This window comes from Barbus barbus, assembly GCF_936440315.1.
Source record: "Barbus barbus genome assembly, chromosome: 39".
Classification (NCBI taxonomy): Eukaryota; Metazoa; Chordata; class Actinopteri; order Cypriniformes; family Cyprinidae; genus Barbus; species Barbus barbus.
This window is the reverse complement of record NC_136717.1, coordinates 3,518,106-3,533,947: the sequence shown is the minus strand read 5'-3', so window position 1 is coordinate 3,533,947 and position 15,842 is coordinate 3,518,106. Positions and strand designations below refer to the sequence as shown.

General features: G+C 38.7%; 1 long non-coding RNA gene across 1 annotated transcript; it reads right to left on the bottom strand.

Annotated features, from left to right (window-relative positions):
• Positions 1–11,570: 11,570 nt before the first annotated feature.
• On the bottom strand, positions 11,571–15,437 carry LOC306858958. The gene is made up of 4 exons (XR_013783259.1): positions 14,532–15,437; positions 13,665–13,749; positions 13,429–13,572; positions 11,571–12,603 (listed from the first exon to the last, which is right to left on the bottom strand). It is a non-coding gene; the product is annotated as an uncharacterized lncRNA (long non-coding RNA).
• Between the last annotated feature and the right edge of the window lie 405 nt (positions 15,438–15,842).

Below are 15,842 nucleotides of genomic sequence, written 5' to 3'. Positions count from 1 at the left end.
GTTGGAAGTCTCGTTTTCACTCGTCTCCCCATCAACAACTGGGCTGGTGATGCTCCAATGTCTTCCAGTGGTGTATTCCTAAGGTTCAGTAAAGACAAATACGGATCCTTTCCGTCCGCCTTAGCCTTTTTGAGCAAATGTTTAACAGTTTGTACTCCTCTCTCAGCCATTCCATTCGACTGAGCATGATGTGGGCTTGACGTTACATGAGAAAACTCCCACTCTTTTACAAAATCTTGAAATTCACGAGAGCTAAATTGAGGTCCGTTATCTGAATTCACTACCTCAGGAATTCCATGTCTCGCAAATTGTGACTTAAGATGGTTGATGACTGTTGCGCTTCTTGTGTCTGATCTTAGCCATTCGACCTCGATAAACTTGGAATAGTAATCCACTAAAAGTAGATACTCCTGCTGGCCAAAGGTGAATAGATCAACACCTATCTTTTGCCATGGTCTTTCTGGAACCTTGTGTGGATGTAACGGCTCTTTGGTTTGTCGTTTTTGATGAGTTTTACACACATCACAGCTGTTCACTACTTCTGTGATTCTTTGTGACATTCCAGGCCAAAAGAGTACTTCTCTCGCTCTGCGTCTGCAACTTTCAATACCCAAGTGGCTTTCGTGAATTCTCTTAAGCATTTCAGCTCTCATTGCTGTTGGAACAATGATTTGTTCTCCTTTGAATAGAATTCCATCCACTGCTGAAATTTCCTCTCTGTAATTCCAATACACTTGTATTTCTCTTGCAGCTTGACTCTTTGTCTTCGGCCATCCACTCAGGACTGTCTCTGTGAGTTTCATTAGAGTCTCATCATTCTTTGTTTCCTTTTTGAATTCTTCCAATTTATCACTTGACACAGGCAAATTGGAGATCACCATGTGCACCTGAGCTTCTATCTCTTTATCAAGTGTACAGGTCACTGGTAAGAAAGCTCTAGACAATGCATCTGCTATATGCATCTCCTTTCCTGGCTTGTAGTGTACATGCACTTGATATTTCTGCAGCCTCATTAATAGTCTCTGTATTCTAGCTGGTGCACTGCTCAATGGTTTTGTCATTATCACCTCAAGTGGCTTGTGATCTGACTCCACATCAATTTCCTTTCCATATACATACTGATGGAAGCGTTCTACCCCAAACACAATTGCTAACATTTCTTTTTCGATTTGCGCATAGCGCTGTTCGGTTTCAGTCAATGCTCGCGATGCATATGCAACAGGTTTATCCTCTTGCAGTAGAACTGCACCAAGTCCTTCTTTTGAAGCGTCCACTGATAGTGTCACAGGAAGGTTTACGTCATAGTATCTGAGCAAAGGAGCTTCAGTGAGCATTGTTTTCAGTTTGTCGAATGCATGCTGATGCTCATCTCTCCACTTCCATGCCACATCATCTCTTGTTAGTCCACGTAGTGGTTCAGTGTGTTGCGACATATTTGGAATGAACTTTGCTAAGAACGTTACCATTCCCAGAAACCGCTCCATATCTTTCTTGCATTCAGGTGTTGGCATTTTCTTTACAGCCTCGATCTTGCTCTGATCAGGTTTCAATCCTTCTTTTGAAAAGACATGACCCAGGTATTTAATTTCCTCTAGGCCCACTCTGCATTTTTCTTTATTCAGCTTGAAGTTCTTGACTCTTGCTCTCTCTAGCACTTGTCTCAGTCTTTCATCATGCTGTTGTTTTGTCTCTCCCCAGATCAACAAGTCATCAATGTACGTTTCTACTCCTTCAATTCCTTCAAACAGTTGTCCTACTGTTCTGTGAAACACTTCTGGTGCTGAATTAATTCCAAAAGCTAGACGAAGGAATCTGTAACGACCAAAAGGTGTGTTGAACGTACAGAGGCGAGAACTGGCTTCATCTAATTTGACTTGCCAGAAACCTGAATTTGCGTCCAGTACTGTAAAGTATTTAGCTTTCGACAGTCTGCAGGTTATTTCCTCAACTGTTGGTAACTGGTAGTGTTCTCTCATGACCGCTGTATTAAGATCTCGCGGGTCTAAACAGATTCTTAATTTTCCATTAGACTTTTCCACAATCACAATAGGGTTTACCCACTTTGTAGGCTCTTCGATTCTTGCTATAACTTTCATCTTTTCCATCCTGTTCAGCTCTGTTCTCAATTTTTCTCTTAGAGTGACAGGAATCTTTCTTGGTGGGTGAACTTTTGGTGTCACACTCTCATCAATGCGTATGGTGTGTTCCCCTTCAAGACAACCAATTCCTTCGAACACATCAGCATACTCTTTGAAGATGTTTATTTCCTCACTTTTATTCAGTGTCATCACTCTCTTTATGAGCCCCATTTGCTCACATGCTTTGATACCTAGTATCGGTTGAGCATCTGACCTCACGACAATGAATTCCAGGAAATAACTTTTCTTCTTGTATTTCACTGTCCAGTTGCACTTTCCTTTCACTGGTATTTTGTCTCCTGTGTATGTTGACAGTTTCACGTTTGTTGGCTTGAGTATGTTCTTCTTGCCTGTCCTTTGCAGTAAGCTGTAAGGAATTACATTGGCCTGCGCACCCGTATTGAGTTTGAATTTGACAGATTTGCGCTCCAGTTGTATTTCGACGGTCCATTCATCTGCTTGTGACTGTGGGTTTACATGCACGGCTCCAACGTAAAGACTTGTTTGCTGATCTGCGTCGTCATCGTCTACTGCGTGCACTTTCCGCGATCTACACATCCTTGCAAAGTGATTCATTTTCTTGCAATTTTTACATTGTTTGCCATAAGCTGGACACGCACGTGATGAATGCTCAGTTCCACATCGTTTACAGTCAAACGTGCTTGCTTTATCTTTCTCATTCACTTTCGTTTTATTTTGGTAGTCTTTTTTTCGTGTCTGTTTGTGTTTCACGGTATCCACATGCTTGCTTTCTCGTGCAGAAGCTTGTACATTGTGATCCTCTTCGTGCATTTTTTTGATTTGTGCTTTAGTCGTTTCAGCCGCTACGCAAAGCTGGGTTGCTTTTTCAAGAGTTATGTCAACCTCTCTTAGCAATATTTCTCTCATTTTATCCGACGTGATTCCACAGACAACTCGATCTCTAATGAGGGATTCTTGCAATTGTCCGAATTCACATGATTTTGCCCTTAGCTTTAACTCGGTGAGATACTGGCTGAATGACATATCCCCTTGCACACACGTGAAAAAGTTGTACCTCTCATAGGTTATGTTCTTCTTCGGGTTACAATAATTGTCAAACTTTTCCATGATTTTCGTCAGTTTATGCTGATCATTTTCTTCTTCAAACGTGAAGGTATTATACACTTCAACTGCTTCTTCGCCAGCAACATGAAGAAATAGCGAGGACCGTACCTTATCTGGCTTGCTAGCTCCTCCGATAGCTGTTAGATACAACTCGAACCTTTGCCGAAATCTTCTCCAGTTTTCTGATAGGTTTCCTTGCTGTAAATCAAGTCCAGCGGGTGGTTTAAGTCCTTCCATGATCACAAAATTGTCCTTCACTTTAAGAATTTACTTCTGACACCATGTTTTGATATGTGTTTATGGGGTATATACGACAGACATCTTATCTGGTTCTACATCAAAACACTTTTGCTCTTTATTACGCCACCCTCAGGCTTCCACATGAACTGCATCACAATCAACATGAATTATTCACATATCATGACAACTGTGATATTTTTTTGTATGTGTGTGTAGAGCAGAAGATTGATTGAAATGCTGCCCACATGCAGTCAGTGATACGGTTTCTCTCTAGTGTGGATTTTCTCATGTGTTTTCAGATGTGATGACTGAATGAAGCTCTTGTCACAGTGTGAACACTTGTAAGGTTTCTCTCCAGTGTGGATCCTCTCATGTGTTTTCAGAATTGATGACTGAATGAAGCTCTTGTCACAGTGTGAACACTTGTAAGGTTTTTCTCCACTGTGGATCCTCTCATGCAGTCTCAAACTGTATGCTGAAATAAAAGTCTTTTCACACTCAAAGCACATGTACTCTTTCACACCAATATGAACTCTCATGTGACGCTCAAGATTACATTTGAGAGAGAAATTCTTCCCACACTGATCACAAGCGAACGGTTTCTCTCCAGTATGAACTCTCATGTGACGCTCAAGAATCTGTATGCATGTGAAATTCTTTTCACACTCAGTGCAGGCGAACGGTTTCTCTCCAGTATGATCTCTCATGTGATGCTCAAGATAACATTTGCGTGAGAAACTCTTTCCACACTGATCACAAGCAAACGGTTTCTCTCCAGTATGAACTCTCATGTGATGCTCAAGATGACATTTGCGTGAGAAACTCTTTCCACACTGATCACAAGCGAACGGTTTCTCTCCAGTATGAACTCTCATGTGATGCTCAAGATGACATTTGCGTGAGAAACTCTTTCCACACTGATCACAAGCAAACGGTTTCTCTCCAGTATGATCTCTCATGTGATGCTCAAGATGACATTTGCGTGAGAAACTCTTTCCACACTGATCACAAGCAAACGGTTTCTCTCCAGTATGATCTCTCATGTGATGCTCAAGATGACATTTGCGTGAGAAACTCTTTCCACACTGATCACAAGCGAACGGTTTCTCTCTAGTATGAACTCTCATGTGATGCTCAAGATGACATTTGCGTGAGAAACTCTTTCCACACTGATCACAAGCAAACGGTTTCTCTCCAGTATGATCTCTCATGTGATGCTCAAGATGACATTTGCGTGAGAAACTCTTTCCACACTGATCACAAGCGAACGGTTTCTCTCTAGTATGAACTCTCATGTGATGCTCAAGATAACATTTGCGTGAGAAACTCTTTCCACACTGATCACAAGCGAACGGTTTCTCTCCAGTATGATCTCTCATGTGATGCTCAAGATGACATGTGCGTGAGAAACTCTTTCCAGACTGATCACAAGCAAACGGTTTCTCTCCAGTATGAACTCTCATGTGATGCTCAAGATGACATTTGCGTGAGAAACTCTTTCCACACTGATCACAAGCGAACGGTTTCTCTCCAGTATGAACTCTCATGTGACGCTCAAGATGACATTTGCGTGAGAAACTCTTTCCACACTGATCACAAGCAAACGGTTTCTCTCCAGTATGATCTCTCATGTGATGCTCAAGATGACATTTGCGTGAGAAACTCTTTCCACACTGATCACAAGCAAACGGTTTCTCTCTAGTATGAACTCTCATGTGATGCTCAAGATAACATTTGCGTGAGAAACTCTTTCCACACTGATCACAAGCGAACGGTTTCTCTCCAGTATGATCTCTCATGTGATGCTCAAGATAACATTTGCGTGAGAAACTCTTTCCACACTGATCACAAGCGAACGGTTTCTCTCCAGTATGATCTCTCATGTGATGCTCAAGATGACATGTGCGTGAGAAACTCTTTCCAGACTGATCACAAGCAAACGGTTTCTCTCCAGTATGAACTCTCATGTGATGCTCAAGATGACATGTGCGTGAGAAACTCTTTCCACACTGATCACAAGCAAACGGTTTCTCTCCAGTATGAACTCTCATGTGATGCTCAAGATGACATGTGCGTGAGAAACTCTTTCCACACTGATCACAAGCAAACGGTTTCTCTCCAGTATGAACTCTCATGTGACGCTCAAGATGACATTTGCGTGAGAAACTCTTTCCACACTGATCACAAGCGAACGGTTTCTCTCCAGTATGAACTCTCATGTGAAGCTCAAGATAACATTTGCGTGAGAAACTCTTTCCACACTGATCACAAGCGAACGGTTTCTCTCCAGTATGAACTCTCATGTGACGCTCAAGATGACATTTGTGTGAGAAACTCTTTCCACATTGATTGCAGGTGAAAGATTTATTTTCCCTTCTTTTCTCTAAATCTTTCTGTTTGGGTTTTTCTCCACTTTTGATTTTTGATACATGATTTTTATCCTCAACTTCATTCATTTCCTCTTTAACCTCATTGTCTTCAATCAACTCTGAAATAAAGTAAAACAGTTCATTTTCAGTAACTTGTTATAAAACACAAAAGTGAAAGAGCATAAGAAATTGAAAGGACATAAAAACAAACCCTGATATAACAGAAGTAGACAATTGCATAACAAAATTTTTATAATTTTTATGCAATTTCATAAATTACACTTCCCTGAAACTTTCCATGAATGAGGTACACTGATCTTCAAATTATTAGTTTTAAAATATTATGACCATTACAAATGGTTAACAGTGTTTACATCGTATCAGAACAGTAGTTCTGGGCTTTTGTTTTTAGCTAGTTAGTTGTTTTTCTTGGCTGGATAACTATTATCTAACATCAACATACAGTGAGTGAACAATATTACAAAATTAATTCATGTTTGTGGATGTTATTGAATACAAACTCGATCATTCATGTTTGTTCATTGTACATTAAATAATTTGAACAGACTGAACTTTTGATTTTATGTATTAGTAAGTTTTGAAATTAACCCTAAAGACGAATAATTGCAATATAAATATTGTTTATTGATAGGTTATGTTATCTAACAAATGGAATCTTATTGTAAACTGTTTTTAATGCTACAGTTTCCATCTACAGGTGCTGGTCATAAACTTAGAATATCATGAAAAAGTTGATTTATTTCAGTAATACCATTCAAAAAGTGAAACTTGTATATTAGATTAATTCATTACACACAGACTGATATATTTCAAATGTTTATTTCCTTTCATTTTGATGATTATAACTGACAACTAATGAAAGTCCCAAATTCAGTATCTCAGAAAATTAGAATATTGTGAAAATGAAGACACCTGGTGCCACACTCTAATCAGCTAATTAACTCAAAACACCTGCAAAAGCCTTTAAATGGTCTCTCAGTCTAGTTCTGTAGGCTACACAATCATGGGGAAGACTGCTGAGACGACCATTGACACCTTGCACAAGGAGGGCAAGACACAAAAGGTCATTGCTAAAGAGGCTGGCTGTTCACAGAGCTCTGTGTCCAAGCACATTAATAGAGAGGCGAAGGGAAGGACAAGATGTGGTAGAAAAAAGTGTACAAGCAATAGGGACAACCGCACCCTGGAGAGGATTGTGAAACAAAACCCATTCAAAAATGTGGGGGAGATTCACAAAGAGTGGAGTTGGAGTCAGTGCTTCAAAAACCACCACGCACAGACGTATGCAAGACATGGGTTTCAGCTGTCGCTTTCCTTGTGTCAAGCCACTCTTGAACAAGAGACAGCGTCAGAAGCATCTTGACTGGACTGCTGCTGAGTGGTCCAAAGTTATGTTCTCTGATGAAAGTAAATTTTGCATTTCCTTTGGAAATCAAGGTCCCAGAGTCTGGAGGAAGAGAGGAGAGGCACATAATCCACGTTGCTTGAGGTCCAGTGTAAAGTTTCCACAGTCATTGATGGTTTGGGGTGCCATGTCATCTGCTGGTGTTGGTCCATTGTGTTTTCTGAGGTCCAAGGTCAACGCAGCCGTCTACCAGGACGTTTTAGAGCACTTCATGCTTCCTGCTGCTGACCAACTTTATGGAGATGCAGATTTAATTTTCCAACAGGACTTGGCACCTGCACACACTGCCAAAGCTACCAGTACCTGGTTTAAGGACCATGGTATCCCTGTTCTTGATTGGCCAGCAAACTCGCCTGACCTTAACCCCATAGAAAACCTATGGGGTATTGTGAAGAGGAAGATGCAATACGCCAGACCCAACAATTCAGAAGAGCTGAAGGCCACTATCAGAGCAACATGGGCTCTCATAACACCTGAGCAGTGCCACAGACTGATCGACTCCATGCCACGCCGCATTGCTGCAGTAATCCAGGCCAAAGGAGCCCCAACTAAATATTGAGTGCTGTACATGCTCATACTTTTCAGTTGGCCAACATTTCTAAAAATAATTTTTTTTGCATTGGTCTTAATTGATATTCAAATTTCCTGAGATACTGAATTTGGGACTTTCATTAGTTGGCAGTTATAATCATCAAAATGAAAGGAAATAAACATTTGAAATATATCAGTCTGTGTGTAATGAATGAATCTAATATACAAGTTTCACTTTTTGAATGGTATTACTGAAATAAATAAACTTTTTCATGATATTCTAATTTTATGACCAGCACCTGTATTTGATATACACTTGTCTTAAAGGGGTCCTATAATGCTTAATTTTGTTTTGGGGGTGTACTAGAACATGCTCTCATTTTTCTTTTAATGAAATGATTATTTTTCACATAATTTACATTATTACAATACCTTTCTCCCCAGCCTGACACAAACGGCTCAATTAGTTCTGGGTTTGATGAAGGCCCCCCTTCCATTAAACGAAATGCGTTGTGATTGGTTAGCTGTCCCAGTGCGTTGCGATTTGGCGAACAGCTTAGACGGCGTTTCAATACTGCCAATACTTTCAATACTTACATTAAATAAATATAATCTTATCTAAATGTATTATAAAAGCTGAGGTTTGTTATTTACTGAAATGTTATATTTTAGCTGGAGTCGATGATCTTATGTTGCATTTGGTCAGACTCGGCCCACTGCTTTACTTAAGGCACAATATGTACGATTTTTTTATTAAAACATCCAAAAACTACAGAAGTTCTAAGCGGCCATGCATTATTATTTTTTTCCTTCTCGTTTTCTCGTGATCACGACATAAAAGTTGTAATTAACATTATAAATGCTTGAATAAATATGATAATTTTGCTTGAAATTGTATTTGTTATCTTACGTTATTACTGCTGCACGACTCACAGGCTACAATGACATTTGTAATGTGCATCTTTATTTTTAATATTTATCGTTAATAAATGTATATTAATAAGAAACGTGTGTATAATTTAGTTCAATGATGTTATACAGTGTTGTAGACTATCTTTTGTATTTTCTACATTTCTTACACAATTACACACACATCCATCCACGCTTGTAACGCACATGATATCACAACCTATCCTTTTGTTTGTATCATGATTGAAATGGAAAGAGCACAGAAAAAGCCTAAGTTTATATTAAGAGATTTATTTGTGTTAGTTACTTGATTTGGAGCTTGTTTTAAAATTTAAATTTAGTTTTGTTATTTACAATTACATATTATTTAGCAGAGGCTTTTATCCAAAGCGACTTACAAATGAGGTAATATAATATACAATAATACTAATATATACATTTACATTTATTCATTTAGCTGACGCTCTTATCAACAGGGTTCATACATATTTTTACCAATAAATTTCCATGACTTTTCCATGACTTCTCCATGACTTTTGAGACAATATTCATGACCTAATGTTCCATTATTTTACAATAAGAATAAAAATCTGTTCAAATTATCATAGCATTAACTAAAATGAATGACTAATGTTATTGTTTGCTTTCTCTGTTTTAGTAATAAGTACACGCAGCAACTGCCCCAGATGTTACTCCACACAGAGAACGTATCATATCACTGAATATTATCATTTAACTCTGTTAAACACGTACAGGACCTGAATTTCGTTTTGGAAACTTTTCTCTTTCGCAACTGTTAAAGAGTTAAAACACTTAAGAAAAAAAACGACAGTGCTTACTCACCAGAATGGCCATTTTAACATAATTTTGTGTGTATTTTTGCCGCTTAAACGCAACAAGCTGTGCTTTAGAGCCTTGCATTTCAGCCCGACATGCCCCGACGTATTTATGGCTTCAGGACAATTTTCATGTCATAGCTCAGACGCGGCCGGGCATTGAGCTTGTTTTAGGCTTCCTCCTTATTTGTATTATTTTAGATATCCATCAAACATTACGGTGATGAAAAGGATTTGCCGCACTGGTGGAAACAACACGAGACCGTGCTACCGCGACTGTCAAGAGCGGCTCGACTGTGTTTAGTGTCCTGCCAGCAGCAGCAGCAGCAAGTGCTGGAAGAGTTCTGTGTTAAAGTGCACGCAATAAAGCTTGCCACAAAACCCCAGCAAGTAACAGCAGTGCAGGGTTCTACTGAGCTTGTTTGGTACCAAACTCAATTTGGTTCTCGCAAGTCGGCTTTATACCATAGACTGTAAAAAAACAGCTTTATACGCGTGCCCTTTGGACGTGACTGAGCGCACAGCGCCTCTGGAGCGTGCGAGTACCGAATGGCTTAAAAAGACGTGCAAATAAATAATAGGCTAAATTTTTGTGTCAATGCAACAATGACCCGATTAGGCAAGTGACAATTCTGTCACCTGTCCCGAAACGCGAGCGAAAGTCTTGTATCGCAGCGTGCAGCAGCTCTTTAGTGACGAGATGCGCAGATTAGAAGCTGCTATAAGAGAGACAGTCAAAGAGAGAAGACGCGGTACAGCTGAATCACTCACGCTGTTTTCAAATTACCGATTTCATCTGATACTCTGTGTGGATTCACTTACTCATCAAACCTATATGCAACAGGCTATTGAATAAATGTGTGAATATCCATCATTTTAAAGTCGAATGCTGCGGGAATGAGTAAAACAATGCGATATATGCGCAATCCCGCACCGAACATGATTAAACATAATTCTATTATACAGATTATACAGATAATTGTGATAATACAGAGATTTGTGAAATAGATTTCCATGACTTTTCCAAAACTTTCTGGGTTTATTTATTTTTCCAAAACTTTTCCAGGCCTGGAAATTGCTGCTTTAAAATTCCATGACTTTTCCAGGTTTTTCATGACCGTACGAACCCTGTATCAATTACTTACAAATGAGGAGAATAGAAGCAATCAAAACCAACAAAAGAGCAATAAGTGCTGTTAGTATATTATTATAATGTTATATTTTAATTTCACAAAGAAATGTGCTGCATTTTGTCCAAGCAATAATAAAAGGACACATTTAAATTATAATTAGTCTTGAATCTCATTTTGTAAAAAAATGATTCGTAAATCAAATTGAATCGGGAGTTGAGTGAATCGTTACATCCCTAATTTCATGACACGACACCCATTATATGGTACTTGCCTAAAAAGAGGGGTTTATGATGTGCGTTATTAACAGATAACACTAACATTAGGTGACTTAAGCTATAGCCGTACCCTTATCTTCCACCAACAGAGAGAGAAACCAGTTTTCAAGAGCACCCCCCCTCTACTATTTCCACAAACCGCTCCCTGGTGGATGTGTTCAGGGACCCTGGCTGTTCAAATATAATGTTTAACCTGGAAATAAGATCTTCTCAAGACTGGAATACACTACACCACAGATTTTAAAACACTAGGCATCATACGCTTGCAGACTTTCTAAATAGTGAAGAGAAGCTGGGCATCACACACTAAATGACTGAGGATCATTCACTACTAGACTTTCAGTCGCTCCAATCACAACAAACTCATGCCAATCATTTTAATAAGAATCAAATGCATTGAGAATGAAAACCAACCAGTTTGTTCCTCCAGATCTTCTTGTTTGAGACTGAATACTTCTTCAATCCTGAAGTCTGCAGGCTCCTCTTTAATAAACGCCATGTTTCTGTGTTTGTTCACTCTGTCATGATCAAGATGAGAATAATTAACAAAGAACAATTAATGCAAACTAAATCAGGGTATATACAGCAATCCTTAAGTTAAATTTACTACTTTTTAATACCTTTTTTACTACCTTCAGAATTTTTTTTTAAAACCATCACGACACTGAATTGCAAGTGTTAATCAGCAACCTTTCTATTATTTGGGGATTTTGACATATATAACATACAAAAAATAATAGATTTAGAGACTGATGTTGACAACATATTGCACATATTTATTTCACTTAGTAAATAAAAATAAAACAAACTACATAAAATGTGCAATGGAGAGAATGGATAGTTCCAGCACACTGGCTGGCATTCACTGCAAGTTGCTGATTCACAAACTGGCATCTTGTATGAACTGTTGCTGATTCACAAACTGGCATCCACTACATGAACTATTGTTTGCACTTGTGCTATAGGCCTAATATGAACTTGTGGGCATAAAATCCTATGGCAAGTGCCTTAATTCCATGGCCTATTCCTCAATAGTTTTGTCCATTTTGACCAGTTCCTTTTTCTTCTCCTTGTGTCTCCTTCTAAGTGTGTTTGATTTGGTGATTAGCTGGGCCATTTTTGACCCAACTTTCCCCTCTGCCTCCTCGGCCAATTTGTTGGCATCATTTTCAAGGATGGCACAGACTTCGTCCAGGACTCTGCGTTGCTGCTTGAGCTCCTGTAGTTCGTCCTCTGCGGCCTTCCTTTTCTGTGTTTGAGCATCGCTCTCCCTCTTTTTTACGCTCTTGCTCCAGGTAGAGCCTGTACTGGGACCTTGCTGAGGCCACAGAAGCCAGCAGGTCCTTGGTTAAAGGCACCTTGAGGACACCACCACAGCTACTGACATTGTCACAGATTAACCTCAGTGCCTCCAAGGATTCACCTAGAAGGTTACAGGTTTCCACCTCCTTGTTAATGGAGAAGCCCCTCTCCACAGTGGCTTGTCCATGTGAAAGAAGTAAAACGCTCTGGCAGAATCTCAACAGGTCCATGTAGGATGGGCTGAGGGTCAAGTGTAGAAACACATCCACACGTTGCTTGAAAGGCTGGAAAGAACGGAATTGTTCACCTCTGCCCTCAAGAGACAGCAATGATGTAAACTGCTGAATGATTACATCACCTACAACATAGACAAAGAAATTAAGTTAATTAATAGGTCATTTAAATTTAGTAGTCCCAGTTGGCCTATCAGACCATTTGGCAATACATACATCACAACATCATGTTATAACATCTAAGTAGAGCTAGGAATGTGTAAGGCTTCTTCTGAACTTATTAATTTGATAAAGCATTGACACTTCCTGACTGTTGAGAGGAGAATGCAGAAAACCATCTTGCTAACACACACTTCTCACACAAGGCTTTAATCAATCTGAATAACCTATGCACTTTGACTGTCCCTATACAATATCTTCTGACCAGCTGGGATGCCACCTGCCAAATGTTTGCCCTGGAGGAATGTTTGCACTATTCCCTTCATCTGTCTGATGCACCAATCGGGATCTCTGTGCATTCTTGAAGGGTCCAAGCATGCAATCTGCCTGACCACTTTGAATTTAAGGGGGCTTTTCTCCTGTAGCTTCACAACAACCTTAACCAGGCCCTGTAAACATTCTCGCCTGAAGGTGAGCACAGAAAAGCTCACCAACCTTGAATCCTGGTTTGCTCTGAAGTTCCTAACAAATGAGGAACATTAGTGAATGTTCACTGCAAATGCTTTGGAAAATAATTTGTTTTACTTATTTATCCCTATTTCTTTTTCATGTTCTTATTACTATTAATTTGAGTAGTAGTAGTTGTAGTAGCAGCCTAAACATAGTAGTAGCAGACAGCAGTAGTAGTACTACTAAATGACAGAAGTTAATTTTACAACATACATCCTGGTTCTTTGTGCAGGCAACCCAAAACACATGTGCATCTCTAGGGAGGGGGGTAAGAAAATTACCTTGATAGCAGATTCTGCTCCCAGGCCTATGTCTACACTCTTTGGGGAGACCAAGTTCTTTTCATCTGTTAGATCTATTTTGATCAGCTGCAGGGGTGTGAGGTCCTGGGTGAGCTCTCGTTGAACGAACCGCCTCAGTAAACTCTTAAAATTACAAAACAAGCAGTTAGTAATCCAACAATTTACACAGATTCACCAAATGCAATCAATTTTATAAAATATTTAATGATCATTACCATCAGCAGCTCAGTCAAATCTTTTGCCAAGAAGGGCAACAATGGCTCATCAGTTTGGAACTTTGTCAAGAAGGGGTTGAAAGTTCTTGCAATTGCCAGAAAAAAAATGAATTTTGCAGTTAACACCTTTAAAAATTACATAAATGTATTATGTATTTTTATTTAACTTAGTGAGTGTATAAATCAGCAGCAAAAAGTAATTCTTGAAAAAATCTGCAGTCATTTTATTAATCTAAACATGTTAATAAAAACAAATAATATTACTATTAGTACTCTTATAAAATTCAATCAGGCAATCATACATTTCACAATTTTATATTTATATATGAATGTCAAGAATTCAGAAGTGTATATATTTATATAGCCTACACTACACTACACAGAAATAACACACAATTAAATTATGCTTATTTTAAATGTATTGAGCAGGTTAAGTATAAAAAATATAGGCTTTTAATAATCTTTCAGTGCGCAAAACCATGATAATATGAAACGCTTCAAAACAGAGCGCACAAAGCGCGTATGCGCATCGCGGGTGCAGAATGATGTGCTCAAAGCAACACGGAGTCACAGCAAGTGCGCATTTAAAAGTTCACGGCACAAAGCGAAGAAATGTCGAGCGCACAAATCCTAGTGTATATCTGTCCAACAGTTTATTTATCATTTGTTTCTACAAGAGTTTTAAATTCCAGTTATTGTTCGTTTGATGCCGATTCATAGTCCTTGTGTGTGTGATCTAACAGTAAATTACAACAGTAAATTAGCCAACATCATCCTATAATATACAAAATCTTTGAGAATAAATAACTCTTCAAATGAGTGATCACAGGATACCGCGTAAGTAGGGCTATATAAAAAAGAACTTACCTTTATGTGATGCAACAAATCTTCTGCCCTTCCATGTCCCAAAAACCAAAGATCCAAAGTATCTGGATTGGACACGGTCATCCTCCCAGTATCGAACATGGATGTCAAGCTGTTTTTTCTTTGACGCCTGATTGAGGCACTCATCAAACATCAACACGAATGGCCCAGCCAACTTCTGTGTTCTGAGATGTTGCCGAACGACCACTGAATATGACGTCAGCATCAAACATAAGTTGAGACGAAAGATCTTTGATCATGTCCCCAGATATGCTAAAGCCCATATTTAAACGAACTAACGCGAACGCAGATAGAATTTCAATCAGAATAGGACACCTGATAGTCTGAAAAAAATAATACCTAATTTGGAAAAAATAATACCTTTGAGACCACATTTAATACTTTTAATGGCCTTAAATTTGTCAATTTTGATTTATCACTTTTTAATACTTTTTAAAACCCCGCGGATACCCTGTAAATCTTGTGTGTGCGTCTCAATGATGACTAAAAACAAACAAACAGCCTCAAAACTAACACTACACTTTAAACAAAGTTTCAATTTCAATAGTATTTATATTTATTTCATGATAATATATATATATTTTCGTAATTAAACTTGTTGCACGTGTTTGTTCGTCGAGTGATTCATTTCGAGCCAAGATGGGTTCAGTTTCGTTTATTAAATCTCAGTTTCTCCAGATTCGTGTTTACTAAACTAATTCACGATATATTAGAAATAAGACGCGACTTTACTGTTAACTTACTCGTCTGTGGATGCGCTTTACTCACACAAGACAACGCTCTTTAATATCACAGTCTTCCGATGTTAATGTATCTCATAGTTCACTGCGGCTTGCGAAGCTTTAATGAATGAAAACAAACCTTTCCTCAGAAACACAGACGCAGCCTGATGACGTCACGCCGCCAGACCAAAATAAAAGTCCGGTCCACAAGAATTAAACTAATTCACACGAAAACACACAATAAGATACTGGATTAATTCAAAGAACAGACAGCAGATTCCCAAAGCTTCTAGTTTTTAACAACAGCTTCCAGTTACATGTCCAGCTTGTTCTGATTTAAGAAAGGAGTACAAAAACAGACATTATAATATCTGTCATCACTCAAATTAATACACGGCTCAGATGAACTGTATAGCATGTGTGTAAGACTCCAATACAATTATAAAGAAATGATTTCATCACTAATAAATCTTCCAATGAGTCTATAGTATTATATTTTTTAATTAGTATTATTCATCTGCCAAGTCACAGAATCACAGTCATGCTGATATTTAGAGCAGCACACTCGCAC